Raw genomic sequence first — 14,862 nt, forward strand, 5'->3', positions numbered from 1 at the left:
CTTGTCCTCATCAGCTGTGTTTGTGACTGAGGTGGGAGCGAGAGGAGGGATTCCATTACTGATAGAAAAAGGCGTTGTCAATCCTATCTAGCATAACTACATACTAAGGAAACAAAGAGAGCAGAAAATTCCAGGGATGTGTTGGAAATCTGTGAAGAGGCAGGATGTCTGATTGTATCAGTCAAGGCACCTCATAGTGGGGGAAGGACAAATAATCAGAAGAAGAAAAGAGGGTAACTGGGTTTCCCTAAACTTCCTTGATCCCAATCTAATATTTTTTTTTCCAATCACGACTAAGAGGGGCTGTTGCTTGTGTAGAGTACTGTTGAATTCCAACAGCTGCATTGCTCACCCAATGGAGAGAAACTTGGCATTGTGTCTGCTGTTTGATCAGCCTTCTTTACAGAAAGAGAGATAGGACACTGTGACTTTAGACACATGCTGCTTACCGGAAGGAGAGAAACAACCCATCATAATCTCAATTTATGATGTCAGCCTGAAGCAGATAAACAGATGCTTCTTACTTATAATATAGTGACCTGTGACTGATGCTGCTGACCTGAAGGAGAAACACAAGCATAATGTGATATCTAACTGATGCTGCCTAATTGAGACTCTTTCCTCTCTCCCCATTTGAAAGCCAGTATGATGTAGTGGTTTCAATGCTGAAATAGGATTCTGGGAGAGCATGGTTTGAATCCCTGAACATCCATAGAAACCAAGTGGGTGATCTTGTCCCATTCTTTCAGTGTTAGATGAAAGCAATGAAAAAAGTCAACTAAATAATAATGATAATGATGATGATGATGATGATGATGATGATGATGATAATAATTTTATTTTTATACCTCTATCTCCCCGAAGAGACTCAGGGAGGCTTACATGGGGTCAAGCCCAACAGAACAGTTAAAAATAACACATTAAAATGCATATCAACAAAATAATAACAAAAGCAATATAACAATATTAAAAACAACAACATTAAACAGTGTACAAAATGAACATCAAAACCGACAATCAATAGCAAAGTTCACTGTCTCGTCATGGGAGGGCAATCTGGTGCCACAGCATTAAAGGATAGAGCTAATGAGTAAAGTGCAAATATCATATAGCAGTGATGAGAGTAAGAACAATTTACCATTAAGAATTTGGATATAACAATCGTGAAGTGCTTGAGGACAAGATTTTTGGGTGCTAACTGGGGCCAGTTGTCAGGGAAATTGCCTCTTTAAAAGCACAATGGAACATCCATGTATTTAAGTCCTTGCGGAAGGTGGACAAGAAGGCTGCTAGCTTGATCTCCTTGGGGAGGGAGTTCCAGAGCCAGGGGGCCACAACTGAGAAGGCCCTTTCTGTTGTCCCCACCAGACGAGCCTGAGAAAGAGGTGGAAGTGAGAGAAGAACCTCCCTAGAGTATGTTAAAGTGGGTTTGTAGGGGAAGATGGCAAGAAATAAATCTTGCCAGGAAAACACCATGATAAGGTTTCCATAAGTCAATTTATTTGAAGGCACAAAGCAAAAATAGCCCCTTCCCCTTTTTCTTTTTCTCCGTATTTCTCTTCAAATGTGTTTAGTACAGGCAAGGTCTTCTTTTAAAAAGGAACTGAAGCTTTGTCTTTTATTTTTCTGGGTGAAATTATGTGTGCTAAGAATCTTTTATAATGTAAAAGAAACTAAGGATCAAGGGTTGCAAGATTTCCGATTTGGATACAATGAAAGGACATGCTGTTCTTATATTGTGTGCATACAACATGTGATATGATCAAAATCGAGGAAATTGCTTCTGAGCAAATGCAGAATATACTTTTTTCCCTTACCCGGGTCATCTCACCCCCTCAGTATTAAAAGTTCAGAAGGCTGATGCCCTAGGATTATCTTGGTCTGACATTTGTGCTTCAAAAATGATGAACAGTGGAACAGCCAGAAGCTGGATAGATGTTGTGTTTGATGGTGCCTTTGTGAAACAGGTTTTTAAAATAAAAAAATACATTCTGCAAATTACTTTAAAGTGTTGAAAAATTCCACCTTTCACATTTTGCAAACCTTTTTGGTGCTCATGAGTATTTCTTTTTAAAATGACATAGGGATAAATATGATTCATGTTGCAGCAGCAGATAGAAATCACTATGGATTAGTGATAAATGGTTACTCCTATATCAGTTGGGTGATGAATTTAGTCCAAAATTTAAAGATACTATTCAAAGTGCTGAATCTACTTGAAGGATTTGAATAACTGTTTTAAAGTTTGAGCTAATTTATGATCCTGCTGACATGGGAGAAACCTACCTGTGCAGCTGAGACTTGACTGAGAATTACAACGACCACATACTGGTAACATTGCGGTGGAGAACACAGCATCTTCGGATGACTTTTCTCCAGTGTCCTGCTAGTTCAGAAAAAATGCAGCATTGAAGCAATGCATTTGCTTTCTCTTTTTCCAGTGCATCAACACTGACATCTAGTGACTTGTAAAAAAAACCTACCTGTTTGTGCACAGAGTTTGGAATATAGCTTCAGCTTTAGGATATGCCATTGTTTCAATGCACCTAATATGATGCACCATCCTTTCCAGAAAGCAAGAAAACACAACAGAAAAATATATTGTCGAAGGCTTTCATAGCCGAAATCACTGGGTTGTTGTAGGTTTTTTCGGGCTATATGGCCATGTTCTAGAGGCATTCTCTCCTGATGTTTCGCCTGCATCTATGGCAAGCATCCTCAGAGGTAGTGAAAAATAAATGCTTTTATTAAGTCATTTTGTATTCACACACATCTGTAAAGTTGCAATATAAAGTTTGGTTTATGTATTCATGCTTGGATATCAGCCAGTTTCCATATTGTTTCATTACTGCATAGTTGTTTTATGGCATATGTTAAGTATATTAAGCCATCAATGACTCTATTACTTTACAGAGTAATAAACAAAACAGTTGTCTGCCCAAAAAGTCATTTGTAGAAAGGGCACCAAGCTGATTGCTGTTTAATGTATTATCATTGTATTTTTCGCTGTCAGGATTCAGAAGCGATATGAGCTTTTCCACAGATATCCAAAGAAATTTTAAGGTTAGATGTTCTGTCTTGGAGTGGATGTGTTATAATTTGCAGCTCTGCCTCAGATAGCAGAATGTCCTCCCCACAGTTGGGATCCTTGATTCTATCTGTGGCCTTAAATGTATTATAGAGCAGAAGTGTGATGCTTCAGACACTGAATTGCTTCTGGGGAGATCCATTGTTGCTGTGTGACTTCAAGTAATTTTCTGCTTATGCCAACCATGAGGACAACCTATCTGGCCTGTTCTTGCCAGAGTTTGTTCAGAGAGGTCTTGTCTTTGCCTTTTTCTAAGGCTTCAAGAGTTACCTGCTCAAGGTTACCCAGTGGGTTTCCATGGCCAAGCAGGGATTTGAACCTTCATTTCCAGGTGGAATCTGTGGAACCTAATACAAAGTAAGGATAAAGCAATATCTAATATTCTAGAGGCTATTGGAAGTTATTTCCTTATTTTCTTATCTAAATCTACACAATTCTTTTCCTCCTCCTGGGCATCCTTATCTACTGGCCATATGTATAGTAGCAGCAGAGATAATTTCAAATACAATATATCTTCACCCAGGATGCTATATTTACTGAAACAGAGATAGTTTGCATAAAAGTAAAACACCATGAATATTTGATCTTTAAATGATCTGTTTAATTGCTTCCATACTGTGCCAGCACTTGGAACATTCTTTGAAGTAAAAGGAATGGTTTTAAGGAGCCATTAAGGAAATATAACTCTTTTAAAAAGCTATTCCATCAAATGAGGCTATTTAGATAAAGCCCTATGGAGAGTCAAGATAAATAAATATAATTGTCTTCCCTGTACATATTTTTAATCTGATACTTCTGTAACAAGATACACGGCCCATTCATTCCATTTTTAAGGATCTCTAAAATTTAAACTAGGGGCACCAGGAATTCATCCTGGATTAATAAGACCCCCTCCCCACACCCAAACGCCCACAGGTATCCAAAGTGGCCCAACACCCTGTATGACTGAATGTGCACTCCATTAATTGTCACAATATAATTTAGAAAAGAATTCACACAAGCATACACACACACTAATGTAAAAAGACCCATCCTCATTCAGGCCAACTATCTATCTCATTCAGCGTTCTATTTACAGAGTGGTTCTCAACCTGTGGGTCCCCAGATGTTTTGGCCTTCAATTCCCAGAAATCCTAACAGCTGATAAACTGGCTGAGATTTCTGGGAGTTGTAGGCCAAAACACCTGGGGACCCACAGGTTGAGAATCCCTGATTTACGGTGTGGCCACAAACACAGTGGACCTTACAAAGCAGTAAGATACACATACCTCCACACATCTTCAACAAATGTCACACACAACTAGGAAAATCAATGCCTGTAGTCTGATTGAGAATCCAAGACTTGATTTCTAGATTACTCAAATATTGCAATCCAAGAACAAAATAAAAAATAATCTCACTCTGTGTTTCCTTTGTTTCCTTTGTTTAGGGGTTTCAAGGGTTCAGAACCTGGAGAACAATTTTTAAATTATGCAGCCTTAGGTAGTATAGCCTTAGCTAGTATAGCCAGTTGTAATCTAAAATAGGAATCATATAACTTCCTTGTATGGCTTATTCTCAAGAGCATTTCTGTAAGACATTTTAAAAAGGTGTTTTAAAATGTTAGAATAATGGAAATAATTAGTCAAACTTGATATTCAGCATGCCACACACTCCCAACAGTTATATCTGAATTGAACTTCAGAAATTTCTGCATTACTACTTGGTCATCTGTAAAAATTTGGAAAAATGTGGAAATTTTTCAGGGAAAACAAAAATATTCAAATTAATCTGGCCAGTTTTTGTGTAGAACTTATTCACTCAATATGAATAATTAAATGTGTACTACTCTATGTGAATATAAAAACGGTTTTCTCCTTTCTGCCTCATGCCTTTTGGAAACCTGAAATTCTTTCGAGTTCTGGATTATCATACGTGCAGCAAACTGTGACTCTGGTATGTTTAGGAAAAAACCAAACTTGCATGCTGTGTTTGGACAGCACAGTAAACAAGACATGAACAGAAAGTTTGTTATTTGTTTAGTTACTCAATCTTCTAATAGGAAGAATTAGGCAACGCAATCCAGACTTATTCGTCATTTGCTTCCTTTTAACAAATGCTGTCTTTCTACTGCATTCAAACTCAGTCAATCAATGGAACCCACTAGCGTTTTTATTGAAAACCCAGTCAAAGAAACCTGGATCAGGATCTGTATAGATGACCTGGAGAGGTCTTCTGCTTGTTGCTAGAAAATCCAAGAAAATATAGCAGGACTATTCTTCCTAGGTCCTACCTCACCCTTTTTACACAATATACACAAGCACCACTATCTCTGCTTAGTTGCATGCCCCACAATAACCAGAGATGGGACACCAGTCAATTTCCCAATGTCACAGAAGACCCAAGTCCAGCAGCACTTAAATTCATCAAGCCACCCATCATTGGAACCCACCAGGGATCTTGATGCCCATTGTCAAATCAAATATCACTGTGGGACTCATATACTTAGGGATAAACCCATCAAATGCCCATTGTCCCAATGACCCAACCACATTCCTTCCCAACCCATCCACCCTCAGAATGGGCAGGCACACCAGATGGCAAACAGCTTCTAGTTTAACCAATAACAGTTTATTAAATTTCCTGAAAGACTTCTCTACCAATCAGCAGTTGAGGCAAACAAACCTCTAACTTTTCATCTAATCAGAAGCCAGAAATGGATGGTCCCTTTAACCAATAAGATTTCTCACTACTTCTAATGTGTGTGAATTGTCTATAAACTATCTGTCCTTGTGACTGTGAGACATGTCAGATCTGGGATCACCTTATCCCCTGTCATCCTTTTCAGCCATTAGCAAATAAAGATATCTGTTCCTACCTTCATCCTTGTATGTCTTCATTGGATCAATCAGAATTCAGAACTTGGAATGCTGGAGGTATCTGAGATTTCAGACAACAGTGTTATAGTGGCAGCATTTTAAATGTGTAAACAACATGGTTAAAAGTACTGCAAACTGTTATTTCCTTCAGTTACCTTGATTTAACAGTTAATCTGACTATACTGGTTATAATTCTTTGAATATGAGTATGTACTAACTAACTTTGACTGTGAAGCCCAAATGTTTTCATATCTTCTTTACAGGTCATGTAGCAGCAACTATTTCACCCACATGAAAGCACTTAGAGAGGTGGAAAAAATATCCATTCTTTTGTATGCTTCAGGCCCCAAACTATTTTACTTTCAAACTACTTCATTAAAGAACTTTAGGAACAGGTACCTATCCTATACACTCATGTATAAGTCTAGAAATTTGAGGGAAGAAAACAGTCCAAATACCTGAGTTAACTTATCAATGTGAAAGCTGTTCCTTAACTCTTATCAGAAAAGAAACTATCCACTTCTCCAAAAGTCAAGAGCTCAGTCCATTCTGTGAGAACATAAAAGGAACACCAACCTCCCTCTACTCTTTCAATTGCGGCACTGATTCCTGTCTTTTCAAATACTGCTGGGTGGCAGTGGCAAAGGGTGGCTGGCCTCTTGTGGCAGCATTGGTGCTTTCCCATCTCTATGAAATGACCTTCAACTTATTGATGGGTCATATCCAAATCCAAGTAGGCCTCCAAACCTACCCCCAACTCACAAGTGTTGAATATCCATGTAGTTTTGTATAGTTTTGTTCTTTAAATGAACTAAAAATGTGACGTTAAAAGCTGTCAGCAGAGGGCCACAAAAGCTAACAAATGGTTTTATTAAGAGACAGAAAACAACTCTAGAAGCAAACTGTACTTGACACAGACACAGAAAGTAAGCACTCTGCAACATCATATAAAATAATTCCTTATGCACACCTGCATGGAATGGCTGATTTGGCACAAAGAAGGATTACTTACAATCATAAATAAAAAAGCAGACCTTTGTAGTATCTAGGCATGCAAAACATATACATTCCTCCACGTAAATGACTGTGTGACCTTTATGATTGACCAATATGTGTGACTTTTGATATGCTAGGATTTTGTGTGGGTTTTTTCAAAATTAATCTTGAATTACTGTAGAGCCCAACTGCAAGCCTTTCATCCATGCTGAGCAGCTTGCCCTCGCCTATGGAGATCTAAAATGATTCCTTAGCCTCTGTCTTTTATTCTACACTTGAGGTCTCATGAAAGGAATTTCTTCTTTGTTTTTCTTTTATTTCTCTTCACAATGTCTTGCTCCATTTGACACCTTCCATCAAATATCTGTATATTATCAAAATAAATAAGTCATTCGATGCTGTGTTCCTGTGGAGAGTTTTATTTCATCTCCAAATGCCTGCTTGAAATCATATAAGCTATAAAATGTTTCAGGCTCCCAGGGTTTCTGCTTATTCAGATTCATATATATATATATATATATATATATATATATATATATATTCTTTTTTCTGTTTCAGTTTTATTTTGTATGAACATTATCTTTTTTTTTTATTCTGCAGGGCAGTTGCGGTGGAAAAAAAACAATTAACATATCCACAAATGTTCTAAAATAAAATAAGATATCTTGGAATCATAGGGAGAGACCTCTTGGGCCATCCAGTCCAACCCCTTGCCAAGAAGCAGGAAAATCTCATTTAAAGCACCCCCGACAGATGGCCATCCAGACTCTGTTTAAAAGCCTCTAAAGAAGGAGGTTTTTTGACTCTTACGGAATGGTACCATCATTTTATCCTTTCCTTCTGCCTCAGGATGTGAGATTGTGGAAGATCATGTTGCAGCTTAAAATTTAAACTCCTATTGGATATTATTTGACTTTCATCACAGTACTAATCTGTTTTAAAGAGTAATGGGGTTTGCTCACACGTACCTCTTGTTATATCTCCTCTATTTTTCCACTGTGTATTTTAGCACCTGAGAGTAATGCTTTTTATGCAAGGCCATCACTTATAATATGTTAAGTATGTGGAGGGAATAATTGTCTTCTCTTTGGCTCACTATGGCATTTATGGTTTAAATCTCATTGTTAACCTCAACTACTATCTGGGGTGAGAAAGGAGAGGTAGAAATGTTATAAATAACTAATAAATAAGTAAACTAGAGTGGATCCACAAAATTTATGGAATTGACGTAAGCGTTGATTTACCAACTTCCCATTCATTCAACAACTGGTGTTGTGAAGTGCGATCCAGTTGCTCTTGACCCATGGTGACCCCATGAATGAGAGTCCACAAAGCCCCCTTCCACACAGCTGAATAAAATCCCACATTTTCTGCTTTAAACTGAGAAATATGGCAGTGTACACTTAGGGCCCTCCCATACAGCCCTATATCCCGGAATATCAAGGCAGAAAATCCTACATTATCTGAGTGTGGACTCGGATAACCCAGTTAAAAGCAGATATTGTGGGATTTTCTGCCTTGATATTCTGGGATATAGAGCTGCGTGGAAGAGCCCCAAGTCACCCTTTCCTCAACCAACTTTGGTTTCCTTAATTGAGTCTATCCATCAAGAATGTGGCCTTCTTTTACTACTGCCTTCTAAGTGCAGCTTTCTTCTTTGTCCAGCTTTCACAACCATACATAAAATTTTGAAAACAATGTTATACCATTGCACTTCTGCAGCTTGTCTTATTCCTCCCTTACTGTTCTTCCAAGTCCTAGTCCTTTTCTGAATTCTTGACTGCAGTCTTGGATGCCTGCATTGTAGAATTAATGTAGTTTGACACCATTTGAACTGTCATGTCTCCATGCTATGAAATCATGGGAGCTATAGTTTTACTATTTACCTTTCTCTGCCAAAGAATGCTGGTGCCTCCCTAAACTACAATCCCATTGTTCTATAGCATTAAGCCATGACAGTTAAATTATTCATTTAAGCATTTTGGTTGTTTGCTTGCTTTTAAAATGCAATCTTTGATGAACCAATGCCCCAAAGAAAATGATCAACCAGGCATGTAGCTGGAGGGGGGGGGGGTTGAGGGGCTTCAGCCCCCCCCCCCCCCAAATTCTCATGGTGGTTCGCGAAAAGGCCTTACTGGTGCTTTATTTAAACTGTTATGTGTATTCATATCATGATCTGATCACCATACTCAATATATCCCATATGCATGGGGGTATTGGGGTAACGATACAAAAGGTTTGCTAGTCTAGACCCTCTTTCACTCAGACTCAGCCCCCCCCCCCCCCCGAATTGAAATCCTGTGATCAACAAACTCTCTTTGTATACTGTGGCCCCAAACTGGAATCCCTTCTCCTTGTGAATAATCCCCCACCCCTAGCCTCGGGTATTAAGAAATATATATGTGTGCCTTCAAGTTACTTGTTGATTTATGATGACACTATGAATATTTGGAAGGGGGTTGAAGCAAGGAATACTCAAAAGTAGTTTTACCAGTTCCTTCCTCTGAAAAAGTAGAGAAATATGTTTAAAATCAATATGCATTTAATGGAACATGTAGACTGGTCCTCACCCAGATATAAAATAGTGGAAGAAGAACTTATCTTCCTCTTGGTTCCTCCCCTACATATTAATCCAAAGAGTAAAAACCATAGAATGCATTTAGCAGCAAGACATCTATTAATCCAGTCAGAGCTTTTTAAAAGAAACGTCAGTATGAATATGGAATTTAGCGTGGAATTTCCTAACACATTTGTTTCAGAAAGAGCGTGAACAGAACAAACTATTGCACTGAATACAAGAGTAGGAGGGAGAGAGATAAGATGATAGAAGTACTTAATAGCTGTAAACAAAAGTCACATGCCTTTTCTTTTTGTAAAAAAATGTGAAAAATTGGAAATGATATGAGATTTTATATCTCTGTTTACCTTAAAGTAGAGGAATGAAGAATATTTGGCCTATTCCAGTGATCAGAGATAACACATTGTTGTTTCTCACTACTCTTTTAAAACAACGGGGGCATTTTGCGGGAAGCGGGTACTCACTGGTGGAGGAAAAAGGCTAATTCTCTTCTGCCATATGAGTAATACCTAGACAAGTGATCCCTTCCTTTTCTTTCACAATTAGTTTTTCACACAAGCCTTGACTGGATGAAAGTCATAGAGATCACAGTTGTCTCCTGGGGATAAAGGTTCACTGATGCTGTGATGTGATATACCTTTGCTCTGGTTCTCAGAAGATAAAGATCAATGTCTTACTATCAGCTCCTGCACCATAGTTAATGAAAGCAGGGAGTTTCCTTATCACGGTCCTATGATAGCCATGCTCCAGAAAGCTATTAGAAGGATATCTTTTGGATTAAGACTCATTTAGCACTTTTCCCATTGTTTAGGTCTAAATAAATTACACTACGTAACACAATTTTGTTCCTGGATTATGTGCAACAGCCTGGCCCTAGGCAGACATCCACCCTCACTACATTTAGGAAGGACTTGAAAACCTGGATATTTAAAAAGACTTTTGATAATGATTAGTCAATCTCTAGGATATGGATTGACCTCGATGGGGTAGTAAGCCCTTTTAGCTCATAGGAATGACTGTGTTTTTAATGTAAGGTTCATAATTTTATTGTTAATTTTGTTACTTGGTTGTGCTGTATTTTGTGTTTTATATCAATTGTATGTGTTATTAATAGTTTATTCCATTTTATGTATTTTATTGTATTATACTTATTGTATTATATATGTTGTAAGCTGTCCCGAGTCCCCTGGGGAGAGGAGGCAGGATATAAAGAAACATTATTATTATTACTATTATTTGAAACACAAAAAGATTAGTACACAGCAAAGAAGATCACTCTGCAGGCTGTTGTATTGGATCACACGTTGGACACTTCACACGTGTCTAGGACTGTGTGATGTATTGGCAAATAATGCGTGCATATCCCAGGAGGGTGACCTTTTGCAGCGGACAGGTGGTAATTTTGTCAGCGCCGATTGTGTTTAAGTGCAGGCCAAGGTCTTTAGGCACTGCACCCAATGTTACTATTATTATTACTAAAATAAATAAATAAATAAATAGGCGTAATATCATCCTCTTCAGGTACATGCATGCATGTAGGAGAGAGTGAGTGTTTCCTTCAGCTTGACTTTTATTGAGTTTACCAAGCTTTAATAATTCTTTGTATTTCAAACAAAATGAGATTGAGTGCAGAGTGAGACTGTTTGCAGCCATCCAGGTTTTGTGTTTAGCTATTAAAAGAAGAGGGTTACAACCATTCTCTGGTCAAGCATATTTGTGTTGCTGAATCAGACAGCATTTGAATTTATTTATTTTTTAAAAAAAGAATCAAGCACTCAAAACTTGAGCAGATGAAATTAGTCATTTTCACTTTTTCCTACATTCATATCTGCCTTATGTTGTTCTAAAGATTACCTTTTTGTTTCAAAGAGGCTCCTTATTTTTAACACCTTCATAGCAGAATGTTTTTCCTTATACTAGGAACAACAGTAACAATAGACTGCAAGTGTCAGTTCAAATGAAACAGAATTTAATTTCAGTTTAGTTTTGGAGACTATACTCATACTTGCATATCCCATATTTGGGGCAAAAAGAACATGAAGTTTAAACATTTTGCAAGTGGAAGAAACTGCCAGCTTTCACATTCCCAGTATATGCTCTGCATTGTGTCTGTTTCAAGAGACATCACCACATCCTCTTGAAAACAAAACAGGAACAGTGTTTTCCTATGGGCAGAAAATACAAGCTGTCCCCGATAAACCAGAGATGGTGGGAATTAACAGAATCTAACAGCACACAATTCAGGTCTGAACATGCTTCTATGAGGTGTTTACTTTAGTATGAGATAAAAGAGCTGTTTTACATTCACCCTTTGAGGCACCCAATGGGAGGGGGGTAGGCAACATCTGTGAATGTAGCTGAAACTGGTTGGGTGTCCTTTGTTCATCCTGCTTCCCATACATTAGAGAGATGTTGGAGAAAGTTGGTGGGGTAATTCTAAACACAGCCAGGGTCACTGTGCTCTCAACAGGAAGTGCCGCTTTGTAGCTGATCCTTTGGAATCCCAGAGTCACTCTGGAGCAAGACCGGGAGAACCTCCGAGCTGTGTGACCACATCGGGCTTTTGCAGCTGTATTAACTGCTTGGGCAGGATCAGATTACACCTCTCTCTCTCTCTCTCTCTCTGCCTCTTTCTTTCTGGCCCCAAGGTCCTAACTTCTGAAACTGGAAGAGGAAGAAGTAAACATAACACTCCTTCAGGAATTATCTCATTCCTTTTGGAAAGTAACTTAGCACTGCAAACTGGTTGGCGGTAAGTATCTGGCAACATTCTTTCCATGTTAAATTACTTATTTGGCTAGAAATGCTTCTTTTTTCCCTGGGTGGAGTACAGAGATTTGGTTGTTGTTTTTGTCACTGCTGTTGTTGTCTGCTCACTTCATGTTCGGCACAGAATTTAAGAGTATAACTCAATATTTCTAAACTTAAGTTGAACTCTGGCACTTCCTAGAAAATCAGTGTCAGGTTGTGTTTATAAGTACCTGAACATAAAGGAAGAAGTTGTGAAAAGACAAGCATAGAGTCCTCTAGAGGAAGAAGAAACTATTTTGTGGTTTATATGTAGCATTTTTATTGTAGGGCTCTGTATGCGCGGTGCAATCCTAAAATGTAATTTCTCTAAATTATATCAAAGTGGGGGCACTCCTGTGCAAAAGGAATTATTTCAAATCTGACGAAAGTTGTAACACTCTGTGATCAGCTCCTGAAAAGAAAAGACTGCTTTGATGTATGTATGAACACAATGTTAATTAGAGAAGGCTTGATTCAACTTCTACTCAACGTTATCACATGAAGCAGGCAAACTGGCATTGAAGCAGAACCATCACCAAAGGTATATATCACACAATGACAGGCACATTCCATTGTCACTCTCCCTACTCCCTATGATAAACCTGTCTTCTGCAATTGATGGGAAACCTGGTGCAATGGGACCGTTCCACTTCTATTCTAGTCTGCTGGCACTGAAGTGACATCAGAGGGCGGGATTCTCCTCTCTCACTCCCCTTCGCTATTTCAAATGCACTATTTTTTTGGAATTAAAGTTTTATTTTTATATGTTTTCTTAAGCATAACTGGGATCGCAAAAATCCTTATAAAACATATTAAAATTATGGAGTAGTGGAAGTATAAGAGGATAGTATTACTAGGCAGAAGTAGGAGTGGAGGACAATGGTTTGCAACAGGTGTACAAATGGAGAAATGTGAGATAACAAGGGTGCTCAAGCTGGTATGTTGTGGCTATCAGTGATCAGACTGTTGTTATTGAAAAGCAGTTTCATGCAATGTAGTCCAAAGTTTGGTAATTTGAGGAAAAGTGGTATGTTTTCCACTGTAAACCACACATAGGAATACATTCTGCTAGATGCAGTGATGATTACAGGAGCCCCAGGTGGTGCAGTGGGTTAAACCCTTGTGCCGACAGGACTGAAGACCAACAGGTCTAAGGTTCGAATTCGGGGAGAGCGCGAATGAGCTCTCTCTGTCAACTTCAGCTCCCCATGTGGGGACATGAGAGAAGCCTCCCACAAGGATGGTAAAACATCAAAACATCTGGGCATCCCCTGGGCAGTGTCCTTGCAGATGACCAATTCTCTCACACCAGAAACGACTTGCAGTTTCTCCATTCGCTCCTGACACACTCGCACACAAAGTGATGATTATGTGTGTTGGATCACATTTACATTTTTATTACCTTTATTTTTAAATGATGTTTTCAATCTATTGTTTTAATGAAATTATTTCAATTGCAATTTCAAATGCCATTGGTTGGTTCCAGGAGTTCCCATAGATCAGTGGTTCTCAACCTTCCTAATACTGTGACCCCTTATACAGCTCCTCATGTTGAGGTGACCCCCAACCATAAAATTATTTTCATTGCTACTTCATAAGAGTATTTTTGCTACTGTTATGTATTGTAATGTAAATATCTGATATGCACGATGTATTTTCATTTGCTGGACCAAATTTGGCACCAATACCCGATAAGCTCAAATTTGAATATTGGTGGGGTTGGGGAGGGGGGAGATTGATTTTGTAATTTGGGAGTTGCAGTTGCTGGGATTTATAGTCAACCTACAATCAAAGCCCATTCTGAACTCCACCAACAATGGAATTGGACCAAATTTGGCACACTGAACTCCCATGACCAAACTGGAAGGGTTTGGTGGGCACTGACCTAGAGTTTTGGAGTTGTAGATCACCTATATCCAGAGAGCAGAGTAGATGAATCCCCCCCCCTTCCTTTCCCCGGCTTCTGTCTTAAACCAGAGAAGCATTTTGCTTCTTTCACCTCCAGCAAATTCTTTGTTGTGATTTATCTATTTTACCAATGTTTCTGGGGTGATATAGCATCTATAAAACGTTTTATACAGACTATCCCTAATTGATTCCGATAATGTAAATTTGAATCCTTTGTTCTGTGTGCAATATTCATTGCAATGGTCAGAAGCAGATCCCTTTTGCATTCCCCACTGGTGCCAGAGATAACTCATGTGAACTGCTTCCCAATCAGCAGGGAAACAAATGTCCATTGATCACAGTGGCTACTTTCTAGTAAATGGAGATTGAGGAACTTTCATGGTCCTTAAATAGTCCCTCATCCAGAATTTCTCAAACTGTGCTCCTCCAGATTTTTGGACTTCAGCTCCCACAATTCCTAACAGCTGATAAGCTGGCTGGAATTTCTGGGAGATGAAGTCCAAAACATCTGGGGTATCACAGTTTGAGAAACACTGCACTAATCCATAGCTATCCAAATAGCTCACTCAGTTGTTATACTGGTTGAGAGTTATGGGAATTACAATCCAAAAAGTATCTTTTTCAAGCTTTGATATATATTATAG

The 14,862-nt window shown here is 38.6% G+C and overlaps 1 protein-coding gene across 4 annotated transcripts in view; it reads left to right on the top strand.

The window, feature by feature from the left end:
* The first annotated feature begins 11,869 nt into the window (after window positions 1-11,869).
* The window catches only part of TFPI (tissue factor pathway inhibitor), a 34,943-nt gene continuing 31,950 nt past the window's right edge, over window positions 11,870-14,862 (top strand). For 2 of the 4 annotated variants that reach the window (XM_067471022.1, XM_060780312.2), the window contains exon 1: window positions 11,872-12,272. The gene's annotated coding sequence lies outside the window, so the exon portion shown is untranslated. Of the gene's footprint in view, window positions 12,273-14,862 lie in introns of all 4 variants that reach the window. The other 2 variants (XM_067471024.1, XM_060780296.2) reach the window with 2 other exon arrangements.

The sequence above is a fragment of the Anolis sagrei genome, chromosome 1 (assembly GCF_037176765.1).
Source record: "Anolis sagrei isolate rAnoSag1 chromosome 1, rAnoSag1.mat, whole genome shotgun sequence".
Taxonomy (NCBI): Eukaryota; Metazoa; Chordata; class Lepidosauria; order Squamata; family Dactyloidae; genus Anolis; species Anolis sagrei.